At 37.9% G+C, this 12,122-nt stretch overlaps 1 protein-coding gene across 1 annotated transcript in view; it reads left to right on the top strand.

Annotated features, from left to right (window-relative positions):
* Window positions 1–12,122, top strand: part of GIPC2 (GIPC PDZ domain containing family member 2) — a 208,385-nt gene that overhangs the window by 183,504 nt on the left and 12,759 nt on the right. The window lies entirely within an intron of this gene.

Below are 12,122 nucleotides of genomic sequence, written 5' to 3'. Positions count from 1 at the left end.
TTAATGATATTGTTTGATAATTTCCACATTCTATGGGATCATCTTTCTTTGGAATGGGTACAATATGGATCTCTTCCAGTCAGTTGGCCAGGTAGCTGTGTTCCAAATCTCTTGGCATAGCCAAGTGAGTGCCTCCAGTCAGTCATCTGTTTGTTGAAACATCCCCATGGATATTCCATCAACTCCTGGAGCCTTGTTCTTCCTCAGTTCCTTCAGTACAGCTTCAACATCTTCCTTCAATATCATTGGTTCTGAAACTGGACCAAACATGGGTCCCTGCCCAGGGCAGCTTCAACATCTTCCTTCAATACCATTAGTTCTGAAACCAGACCAAACATGGGTCCCTGCCCGGTGCGCAGTCAGGCCAAAACAGTTAACACACTGAGTGATTAAGAGGAGAGAAAATTATTTATTGCAGAGCAGCGATGCAAGGAGATAGGGGTCTTTGCCCAAATCTGACTCCCTGAATCTAAATCGAATTACAGTTTTTGTAAGTTTCAGGAGAGAGGGTTATGCATATTCATAAAAATTTCAGGAATTTGGGCGTGAAGTAGTTGACAATTGGCTGAAATTTCCTTTGCCTCGGTTTAAAGGGACAGTCATTTTTTTTTTAATGCAGTGTGCTTGCTCACCAGAAGAGTCACTCCAGCTTCTTGTCAGCTGATCGTGGCTTAGGCAGAGAGGAGAATGTCAGTTCCCAGAAACTTTATTCTTATCTGCTTCAATGCGCCTGCCCGTGGACCAAAGTTAATTTTCAAATTGTCTTCTGAGACACATTAACATGCTTATCACCTGTTTCTAGGGGAATAGCAGGAAAGAATGTGCAAATTGGCTTTTCATTCCATTCACTTCTTAAGGAACTGAGCTTATTGTATTTACTCATCTGTCTCCAACCAGGGTCCTATTTGTCTTAACCAGGGTGGGGAAATAGTTGAGCTTTGACTTCACTTTGTTTCAGTTCTTGATCATATGCCACCTCCAGAAATGGATGAAGATCAACCAGTTCTTTTCAGGACAGTGACTCTGTGTATTCCTTCCATCTTCTTTTGATGCTTCCTCCATCATTCAATATTTTGCCCATAGAATCTTTCAATATTGCAACTCAAGGCTTAAATTTTTTCCTCAGTTCTTTCAGCTTGAGAAATGCCAAGCATGTTCTTCCCTTTTGGTTTTCTAACTCCAGTTCTTTGCACATTTCATTATAGTAATTGGCTTTGTCTGCTCAAGCTGTGCTTTGAAATCTTCTGTTCAGCTCTTTTATCTTGTCATTTCTTCCATTTGTTTTAGCTATTTTCCACTCAAGGGCAAGTTTCAGAGTCTTTTCTGATATCCATTTTGGTCTTTTCTTCCTTTCTCATTTTTTTAATGACTTCTTGCTTTTTTTATGGATGATGTTCTTGATGTCATCCCATAATTCTGGTTTTCGGTCATTGGTATTCAATGCATCAAATCTATTCTTTAGATGGTCTCTAAATTCAGGAGGGATATATTCAAGATCATGGACTTGTTTTAATTTTCTTCAACTTCAAGTTGAACTTGACTGCTAACCAGAAGGCTGGTGGTTCAAGCCCTTCAGCTACTCCTTGGAAGGAAGGTTGGGCAATCTACTTCCGTAGTGATACTGCCTCGGAAACCCAAGGAGGGGTCACTATGAGTCAGGTCTGACTTGATGGCATATAAAACCAATAAGCAGTTGATGGTTCATTCCACAATCAGCTCCTGGCCTGATTTTGGCTGAAGATATTGAGCTTTTCCATCACCTCTTGTTACTGATGTAGTCAGTCTGATTCCTGTGTACTCCAGCTGGCAGAGTCCATGTGTATAGCCACCGTTTGTGTTGTTGAAAAAATGTACTTGCAATGAATAAGTCATTGGTCCTGCAAAATTCTGTCATGCGATTTCCAGCATTATTTCTGTCACCAAGACCAAATTTTCCAACTACCAGTGATTCTTCCTTGTTTCCACCTTTCACATTCCAGTCACAGTGATAATTAACACATCTTGATTTCATGTTTAGTCCATTTCAGACTGCAGAAGTTGATAGAAATCTTCAATTTCCTCATTTTTGGCTTGGTCGTTGGTGTGTAAATTTGAATATTAATAGTATTAACTGGCTTTCCTTGTAGACATATATATATTATCCTATCACTGACAGCATTGTACTTCAGGACAGGTCTTGAAACATCCTTTGTGATGATGAATGCCATGCCATTCCTCTTTAAATTGTCATTCCTGGCATAGTAGACCATATGGTTGTCTGATTCAAAATGGCCAAAACCAGTCTGTTTCAGTTCACAAATGCCTAGGGTATCAATTTTTATGCATTCTATTTCATTTTTGACAACTTCCAATTTTCCTAGATTCATGCTTTGTACATTCCATGTTCCGATTATTCATGGATGTTTGCAGCTGTTTGGGTCATGCCACATCAGCAAATGGAGGTTCCAAGAGGTTTGCTTTATCCATATCATTAAGGTCAATTCTACTCTGATGAGGCAGCTCTTTCCCAGTCATATTTTGATTGCCTTCTGATCTAAGGGTCTTGTTGTCCTGCACCGTATTAGACAATGTTTCTGGGCTGTGATGTATCAAGACAGTGTTTCTCTGCTATTCATAGGGTTTTTCCTGGCCAATTCTTTGAGAAGTGGATGGCTTCTTCCTTCTTCTTAGTCTTCTTAGTCTGCAAGTTGTGTTGAAACCTGTTGCACCATGTGAAACCCTGCTGGTGTTTGAAACACTGGTGGCACAGCCTAAAGCCTAACAGCAACACATAAGCCACCACAGTAGGACAAACTGACAGACAAGTTTGTCCCCCTTAGCTGTTTGAAACCTCTTTGCCCTCACCTTACCTGTATCCCACAGCTGTTCCTCTCTTCCTGCCTCTTGGGGTGGGGCCTTGTCTCCCTACCCTATCTGGATCCCTGGTAGTTATAGTAGAGGCAAAATATGTAAGCGCTATATAAGTGAAAGTCTTGACTAATGCTGGAACTGTATTTAGATTGAGGGATTTTCTTCACTTTTCTGGTGTTTCAGAAGGAGTACATGAGAAAGATTATACATTTTTGATTGTGAAGTAATGGTATGGGGATCTAAAGCCAGCAATTTTTCTCATATTGTGACTAATGAACCCAAAGTACAAATTGCCAGTCAAAACATGCTAGATCCAGGACACTGTGTTCCTGGGCTCATTGCACTAGACAATGCTGCTGAGCTTCCTGAGTTACAGAAAAATCATGTATCAGGATTATTTAGTATTTATATTAAGAACAAAGTTGGAGAGAGTTGGATTCAGTGTCCATACTGAACATCTAGATCCATGCCCTTGTTTTCCCTTACCTTTGACAGCGTTATATTCACTGTTAGTTTCTGTTCTGAATGGTCTGTAAATGTTCTTCTATCTTTTATGTGTGTGCCCTTCATCTCTTCTTTGACTAAATTATATCTCACCATATGTCAGCATAATCTTTGCATAATGTCTCTATAAATTCTATCTGTAAGAACTATGAGAAATATTTAAAATGACAGATTAAGCAAAATCCTGAACTTGAGTCCTATTTTAGCAGTACTTACTCTTCAGTTTTGGCTACTGTTCTCTTTCTTGGTATAGGATCAGAGTTATGAGTTGGCTTTCCCCAGTGAATACTAGCTGCCAGTGCAAAGATTACTTAGGTATTTACAAAGTAAGTACTTAAATACTTACAAAGTCTCTTTCTATGACCACCTACCCATGAGCATTTACTGTGCATAAAATGCTAAACTGGTTCCTATTGGTGCTGTGATTAAGGGATTGGGCTTATAACTGGAGGGTAGGTGGTTCAAACCCACTGGCTGCTCCATGGGAAAATCTACTTCCATAAAGATTTACAGCCTTGGAAAGCTAGTGGGCGTCATTTTGAGTCTGAATTGACTCAATGGCAGTGAGTTTGGTTTTGGTTTTATGGTCACAAAAGACTGAGTAAGCTGTTTAAGATCCATCAGAAGGTTAATGTTATGGCAGGAGAGAAAATACATACATGATATAAAGACCTGCAAAGTAATGTTGAATATGCACTGCAAGACCTTGTTATGCAAAGTGTGGTCTGGGGAACAGCATCACCTGGGAGTTGTTGGAAATGCAGAATCTCAAGTTTTGCTCCAGAAATAATGAACCAGAATCTACATTTTGCTGAGACCACAGGTGATTTGTTTGCACATTAAAGTATGAGAAGCACTGAAGAAGGATTTAGAGAATGCATATATTATTTCCAGTTGTATACCCTGGATCATGGAGGAGGGAGCCCTGAGGGACAGAAAGAGTTTTTGACAGTGGAGCTGGTGAAGGGGAGGTAGATATCTTGGAAAGGAGGAAAGATGAGTGTTCAGTGATCAGGTTTCTGAGGACAGAGAGTAGTGTAGAGAAGTATGACCATTTGGAAGCCAAGGGAGTGGGGAACTGCACTCTGAGGGAGAGCTTTGACTTTTTTCCTTGATTTTAATAGCATGGCTATTGAAAGAGATGAAGCATTCCTTGTAGACATTAAGATATTCCTTAGTGGCTTAGGAAAACAATTTCTAAATTACAGCTGGAACCTGTGAATATGTAGAGCAAATATTATTAATTGGGTGTAGTGTTATCATATCAAATAGAGCCCTGACTTTAAAAAAAAAAAAAAAGGGGGATAATAATTTCTTCTCAATTTGAATGTATCTATTATATTTTGTTTTCATTCATTCTATGTGTAGAGATTCCTTCCACCAATATTTTATAATTTTCAATCTTACAGAACAGTTGAAAGACTTTTTAGTAAATAGTCTATACCTATCATCTAGATTCTACCATTAACATTTTACCATTATTGATTGATAGCATACTTTTCCAAGTTACAGAGATTTTGATGAAAATATAGTTGTGGTTATAATGTAAAATTTATGTACTGATCTTTCAGTAAACATTACAACAAGATTTCCCAAAGTTACTACTAAATATTCATAAAAATTGTTTAAAATGAGTTAAAAATATGTCATCTCCTATATTTCATATCAGAAGTAACTTAATGATCATACATTATAGGGTTTTTTTTGGGGGGGGGCGTGGAGGAAGAGGGTAGCCACATTTTTTTTTTTTTTAATGCTAGGTTCTTTTCTGTTTTTAAAATTGAAGAAATATTTCCCCAGATGTGTAAATACTAGGTTGATCAACATTTTTTAAAGGATTTTGATACATGTTGCCAAATTGTTTTTCCAAAGCCAAATTTACAAATTCTGAGGGTTTGCTTCACTTTATCCTGGCCAGCTTTGGCATATCATTTTTTAAAATAAATATGTGAAAAACTTTAATGAACTTGGGAGCTTTGGAAGAGCCTGGGTAACTTTCCAGGTTGGACAGAGGTTTCAGCAGCAGTCAAGGACTCTTGTCCTTTTAAAGGGTTTGCTTCTAGGATGATGGTAAATGGAGAAGCCTTTGGGTCATTGCTGTGGCCAGGGGAAAGGTGGAAAAGAAGGGATGAGGATGAAAGATTCAGTTCTTCTTCACTCTTTACTGCTTTTATAAAAAATCTTAAAATAACTTCAAATTTATAAAACAGCTATAAACAGCGTATGAAGGCTTTTTCTTCTGAACTATTTGAAAGTTACTTTAATGAAGTAATTACCACACTAAAACCATACAAACAAAAAATTAACATTGAGACATTACTACCATCTAATACTCAGATCCACCACTCATCAGTCAGTTTGTTGTACTGTGGTGGCTTGCGTGTTGCTATGAGGGTGGAGGCTATGCCACCACTATTTCAAATACCAGGAAGGTCATCCATGGTGGGCAGGGTTCAGTGGAGCTCCCAGACCAAGACACACTTGGAAGAAGGAAGGGACCATCTACTTATCAAAGATTTGGCCAGTGAAAACCTTATGAATAGGAGTTCCAGTAAGATGGCTAAATAGGCAGACAGACTGCACTCACCCTCTTCAACAAAGAAAAGAGGAATCAATTAACACAGATACAGAAAATAATCCTAGAGCCCTGAACTTTGAAGGGAAGGATATAGAAATAGACTAAATTCCAACTAGTAGAAGAACCTGAATGAAAACATTGAAAAAGGAGACATACAGAGCTGTGGTCTGTCAGCACTCCTGATGGCAGCTTGGATATTGCCAAGGGGTGTTAGGACCTAAGAATTAACCTAAAAATTGGCCCTGCTAGCCAGGGGATGCTTGGAGGTGGCTGGTGAATAAAAGGAGAAGCAGCAAAGAAGAAGGCGTGATAAGCAGTGGACTTTTGCCTGTCCAGAGGGCACAGCCATTTTGAATGTTTACAAGATATTTGACCATTTTGGATATTTATAGTGACAGCATTCTCCCAGATTCCAGGGACTTAAGAATAGACTCCACTTGCTGGGAACCACAAGAACATTCTGGACACGAATGACTGGAAAGGTGCAAAACTCCCCTTGTTACTCTTAGACCCCACATCCTCTTGGTGAACAGAGGTGCATCTATCCCTCACTCCCACACACCTTCTGGGCTGGCAGGAATTCCATCCCAGACTTCTGTGTGCTAGGATGGAGACTGAGTGCCCTGCCCCGCCCTGCCCCATTTTTTTTTCCATCTTTTTTGTTTGTTTGTTTTTGTGTTTAAAAATTATTATTATTATTTTGCACTTTTTAAAATTATTTCTATTCTTCCCTTCCCAGGTTCTAGTTTTCAGCTTTTTCTTTCTTCCCTGTTCCTGGTTTCCATTTTTTTTTTTTTTTTCTTTCTTTCTCATGGTTAACCCAATTCCTTGTTTTCCTTTTTCCATTTTTTTTCTTCATTATTCTCCTACTCTGCCTGTTTTCTCTTTTTGCCCTCTCTCCAGATATTGCAAGGTTTTCTTCTTCTTCTTTTTTTGGTGATAGTACCTGAGTGTTTACATAGTGTATTTTTTGTCCTGTTGCTTTTACTTTATGATGGCTTTTCAATTGCTGTTTTGGCTTATTGAGTGGGACACAGCAACAGTGCCCATATGACACAACTACACCCACATCTCCTGCAGCTCCATTTACTGAGTGAGAGCTACCACTTCCTTCTCCACCAACTGGCCAATGATAAATGACCACCAAGAAGAGCCTGACTCTTCCATAACTGCTCTTCACAAACAGTTAACAAAGGCCTAAACACAACAATGTCACAATGTCTCAGAGACAACAGATAATCACAGTCCACACAAAGAAACAAGATAAAGTGGTAGAAACAAGGGGGCAGGATACAGACCCAGAACACATCCATGAGGAAGAAGCAGCATTGGAAATCACTGATAAGGAATTCAAAAGAATTATATTTGGGTATCTTCAAAGGATTGAGAGACAGATCAAGGAAAACACTGACAAAATTAAGGAAAATACACACAAAACCATAGAAAATTTTCAGAAGAAAATACAAAAACAAAACTACAAAGTAAATGAAAAATTAGATATGATACAAATCTAAAGATAGAAATCCAGAAGATTAATACAAAATTCTCAGAAATAGATAACACATTGAAAGAGCAGAGGAGTAGAATCGATGCAATGGAAGACAGAATTAATGAGATTGAAGACAAATACCTGAATACTTCTTTGGAAAGGGATCGATCGGAAAAAAGATCAAAACAAAATGAAGAAAGCCTAAGGTTCTTGTGGGACACCATCAAAAGGAATAATCTAGGTGTCACTGGAATTCTAGAACAGGAAGAGATAAAGAAAACCACTGAGAAAATTGTCCAAGATTTGTTGGAAGAGAACTTTGATGATATGATGAAAGATGAGAATATATCCATTTGGGAAGTCCAACGAACCCAAAACAGGATAGACTCCAAAAGAAAATCACCAAGACATATCATCATCAAAGTTTTCAAAACTGAAGACAAAGAAAGAATCCTGAAAGGAGCATGGGAAAAACAAAAAGTTACTTATAAAGGACAACTGATAAGAATAAGCTCTGATTTCTCAGCAAAAACCATGCAAGCAAGAAGCAATGGGATGGTATATATAAAACCCTGAAAGAGAAAAATATCCAACTAAGAATTATATACCCAGCAAAACTGTCCCTCAAATATGATGGTGAAATTAGGAGATTTCCAGATAAGCAGAAAGTAAGGGAATTTGTTAAAACCAGATCAACCTTACAAGAGATACTAAAGGGAGTCTTTTGGACAGAGAACCAATAATAGCAAACAGCAACCAACCATTAATACACAAGATGACATAACCCAGAAACCAACACAGCTATGGAAGTATCCAAAGTAAAATAAGCTCATAAGATTGTAAACAGGGAACCAGAGACATCAATTGGCAAATAAGGAAAACTACAAACCAAAAAGAGGAAAAAATAGTGTAGTTAACAGAACTTCTAAATGGTGAGGAAGTCAAGAGAGTTGCAAGATAGTATGGACTGTTCTAACCTCAGAGGGAAAATTATAAATCACAGGGTAACCTCAGAAAAATGATAAATCTTCACATCACAATAAAGAAGAGGACAAGCACAAATATTCAGCAAATACTAAAACATCAGCAACAAAGGAAATGATGACATGATTCATAAACATGATGAGATCAGCACAGAAAATTACATGGAACAAAGAAACCAGGGACACCATGAAAAATACATAACAAAATTACAGCAACCAATTCATGTTGTTGTTGTTATTTGCCATCGAGTTGGCCCTGACTCATAGGGACCCCTCCTTGGGTTTCCAAGGCAGTATCACTACAGAAGTAGGAATGCCCAACCTTCCTTCCGAGGAGTGGCGGGTGGGTTTGAACCGCCAGCCTTCTGGTTAGCAATTGCTACCAGAGTTCCTGAATGTCAGTGGATTAAATGCAGCACTCAAGAGATGGAGAGTTGCAGATTGGATAAGAAAACAAAACCCATCAATATGCTGTCTATAAGAGACACACCTTTTAGACAAAGACAAAAATAGACTAAAAATCAAAGGTTGGAAAAAGATATATCAAGCAAATGGCAACCAAAAAAGAGCAGGAGGGGCAATATTAATTTCTGATCAAATTGACTTTAAGACAAAAACCACTATATGAGATAAGGAAGGACATTATATAATGATTAAAGGATCAATAGAACAAGAAGATATAACCATAATAAATATCTGTGGACCCAATGGAAGAGCCCAAAAATACATAAATTGGACTTTAAAAGAGATGAAAAGGCAAATAGATGACTCTATAGTCATAGTGGGAGACTTTAATATACCACTTTTAATGAAAGACAGAACAACTGGAAAGAAACTCAACAAAGACGCAGAAGAGCTAAACAATACAATCCACCAACTTGACCTCATAGACATCTACAGAGCACTTCACCTAACAACAGCACAGTATACATTCTTTTCCAGTGCACATGGAACATTATTCATGATAGACCATATGTTAGGCCACAATGCAAGCCTTAACAAATTAAAAAACACTGAAATACTGCAAAGCATCTTCTCAGATCACAGTGCTATCAAATTAGAAATCAACAATAGGAAGATCAACGGAAAGAGAGTAAACACGTGGAAACTGAACAACACCCCCCTTAAGAAAGATGGGCTAAGAGAAGAAATAAAAAATAAAATTCAAAAATTCCTTGAATGAAAGGAGAATGAAAACACAACATACCAAAATCTTTGGGACACAGCAAAAGTAGTGGTCAGAGGCCAATTTATAGTAGTAAATGCACACATCAAAAAAGAAGAGCCAAAATCAACACTTTAAACCAACATCCCAACAATTAGAAAAAGAGCAGCAAGAAAAGCCTACACACACCAGAAGGAAGGAAATAAAGATGTGAGCAGAAACCAATGAAACAGAAAATAGAAAGACAATAGAAAAAATCAACAAGACTAGGAGTTGATTTTTCAAAAAGATAAAAAAAATTGATAAACCACTGGCAAATTTAACAAGGGAAAAGACAGACAGAATACAAACAACATGAATACGAAACTAAATGGGCAACATCACAACAGAACCAACTGAAATAAAAAGGATAATATCAGGATACTATGAAGAACTTTACTCCAACAAATTTGAAAATCTGGAAGAAATGGACAGATTTCTAGAAACATACCACTTATCTAAACTAACACAGACTGATGTGGAAAAGTTGAACAGCTCCATAACAAAAGAAGAAATCAAACAGGTCATCAAAAAATTACTGACAAAATAGTCCTAGCCCAGACAGTTTCACTGGAGAATTCTATCAAATTTCAGAGAAGAACTGACACCAATACTACTCAAACTATTCCAAAATACAGAAAAGGATGGAATCTTCCCTAACTCATTTTATGAAGCAAGCATAACCATGATACCAAAACCAGGCAAAGGCATCACTCAAAAGGAAAGCTGCAGAAATCCCTGCAAGAAAGCTGCAATATCCCTCATGAATATAGATGCAAAAATTTCCAACAAAATCCTAGCCATTAAACTCCCAACAATATATCAAGAAAATAATGCATTATGACCAAGTGGCGTTCATATCAGGTATGCAAGGGTGGTTCTACATTATAAAAAACAATCAACATCATCCAACACATAAATCAAACAAAGGAAAAGAACCACATGATCATATTAATCGATGGATAAAATGCATTTGGTAAAATCCAACACCCACTCCTGATCAAAACTCTCAGGAAAATAGGAATTGAAGGGACATTCTTCAACATAATAAATGGCATCTATGCGAGGTCAACAGCCAACATTATTCTCAATGGAGAGAGACTGAAACCATTCCCCTTGCAAACAGGAAGCAGACAAGGATGCCCTCTATCACCACCTCTATTCAACATTGTATTGGAAGTCTTAGCCAGGGCAATAAGGTAAGAAAGGGAAATTAAAGCCATCCAAATTGGTAAGGAAGAAGTCAAACTATCCCTATTTGCTGATGATGTGATCTTATACCTAGAAAACCCAAGAGACTCAGTCAAAAATCTACTGGAACTAATTGAGAGATTTAGCATCATGGTAGGATACAAGATCAACATCCAAAAATCAGTTGGATTCCTCTACACCGGCAAAGAGATTGCTGAAAAAGAAATAAGGAAATCAATACCATTTACAATAGCTACCAAAAGAATAAAATACTTGGCAATAAATCCTACCAGGGACACAAAAGACCTGTACAGAGAAAACTATAAAAGACTACTTCAAGAAAACATAAGCGATCCACATAAATGGAAGTGTTGTGTGTAGTATGTTATGTTCGTGGATAGGAAGATTGAACATTGTGAAAATGTCAATTCTACCCAAAGCAATCTATACATTCAGTGCAATCCCTATCCAGATCCCATCAACATTCTTTAAGGATATGGAAAAACCAATCACTAACTTTATATGGAAAGGAAGGAGACCTTGGATAAGCAAAGCACTATTGAAGAAGAAGAACAAAGGAGGTCTCCTACTGCTGGATCTTAAAACCTACTATACAGCCACAGTAGTCAAAACTGCCTGGTATTGGTACAATGACAGACACATAGACCAATGGAATAGAATTGAGAACCCAGAGATAGATCCATTGATCTACTGTCAGCCAATCTTTGACAAAGGGCCAAAATCCATTAAATGAGCAAGAGATTGTCTGTTTAATAAGTCATGCTGCAAAATTGGTTATCCGTTTGCAGAAAGATGTAACAAGCTCTGTACCTCACACCATACACAAAAACGAACTCCAGATGGATCAAAGACTTAAATGTGAAACCTAAAACTAGAGTTTCTCAAGGAAAAACTAGGGGCAAATTTAGGGGCCCTAATACATGGTGTAGGAGGTCTGGTAGCATAGTGCCTGAGGCATTTGACTGCTAACCAGAAGGCTGGCGGTTAAAACCCACCAGCCACTCCTCGGAAGGCAGGTTGGGCAATCTACTTCCATAGTGATACTGCCTCGGAAACCCATGGAGGGGTCACTATGAGTCAGGTCTGACTCGACGACACATAACAACAACAACAACAACAACAGCAATACATGGCATAAATAGACTATCAAGCATAACTCAAAATGTTCAAACAGCTGAAGATAAACTAGATGAATGGAACCTTCTAAATATTAAATTTTTATGTGCTTCCAAAGACTTCTCCAAAAGAATCAAAAGAAAACCTACAGATTGGGAAAAAATATTTGGCAATGACATATCTGAC

This window comes from Orycteropus afer, unplaced genomic scaffold (assembly GCF_000298275.1).
Source record: "Orycteropus afer afer isolate SDZICR_OR568_19922 unplaced genomic scaffold, OryAfe1.0 scaffold00164, whole genome shotgun sequence".
NCBI lineage: Eukaryota > Metazoa > Chordata > Mammalia > Tubulidentata > Orycteropodidae > Orycteropus > Orycteropus afer.
This window is presented reverse-complemented; position numbering and strand designations above follow the sequence as displayed.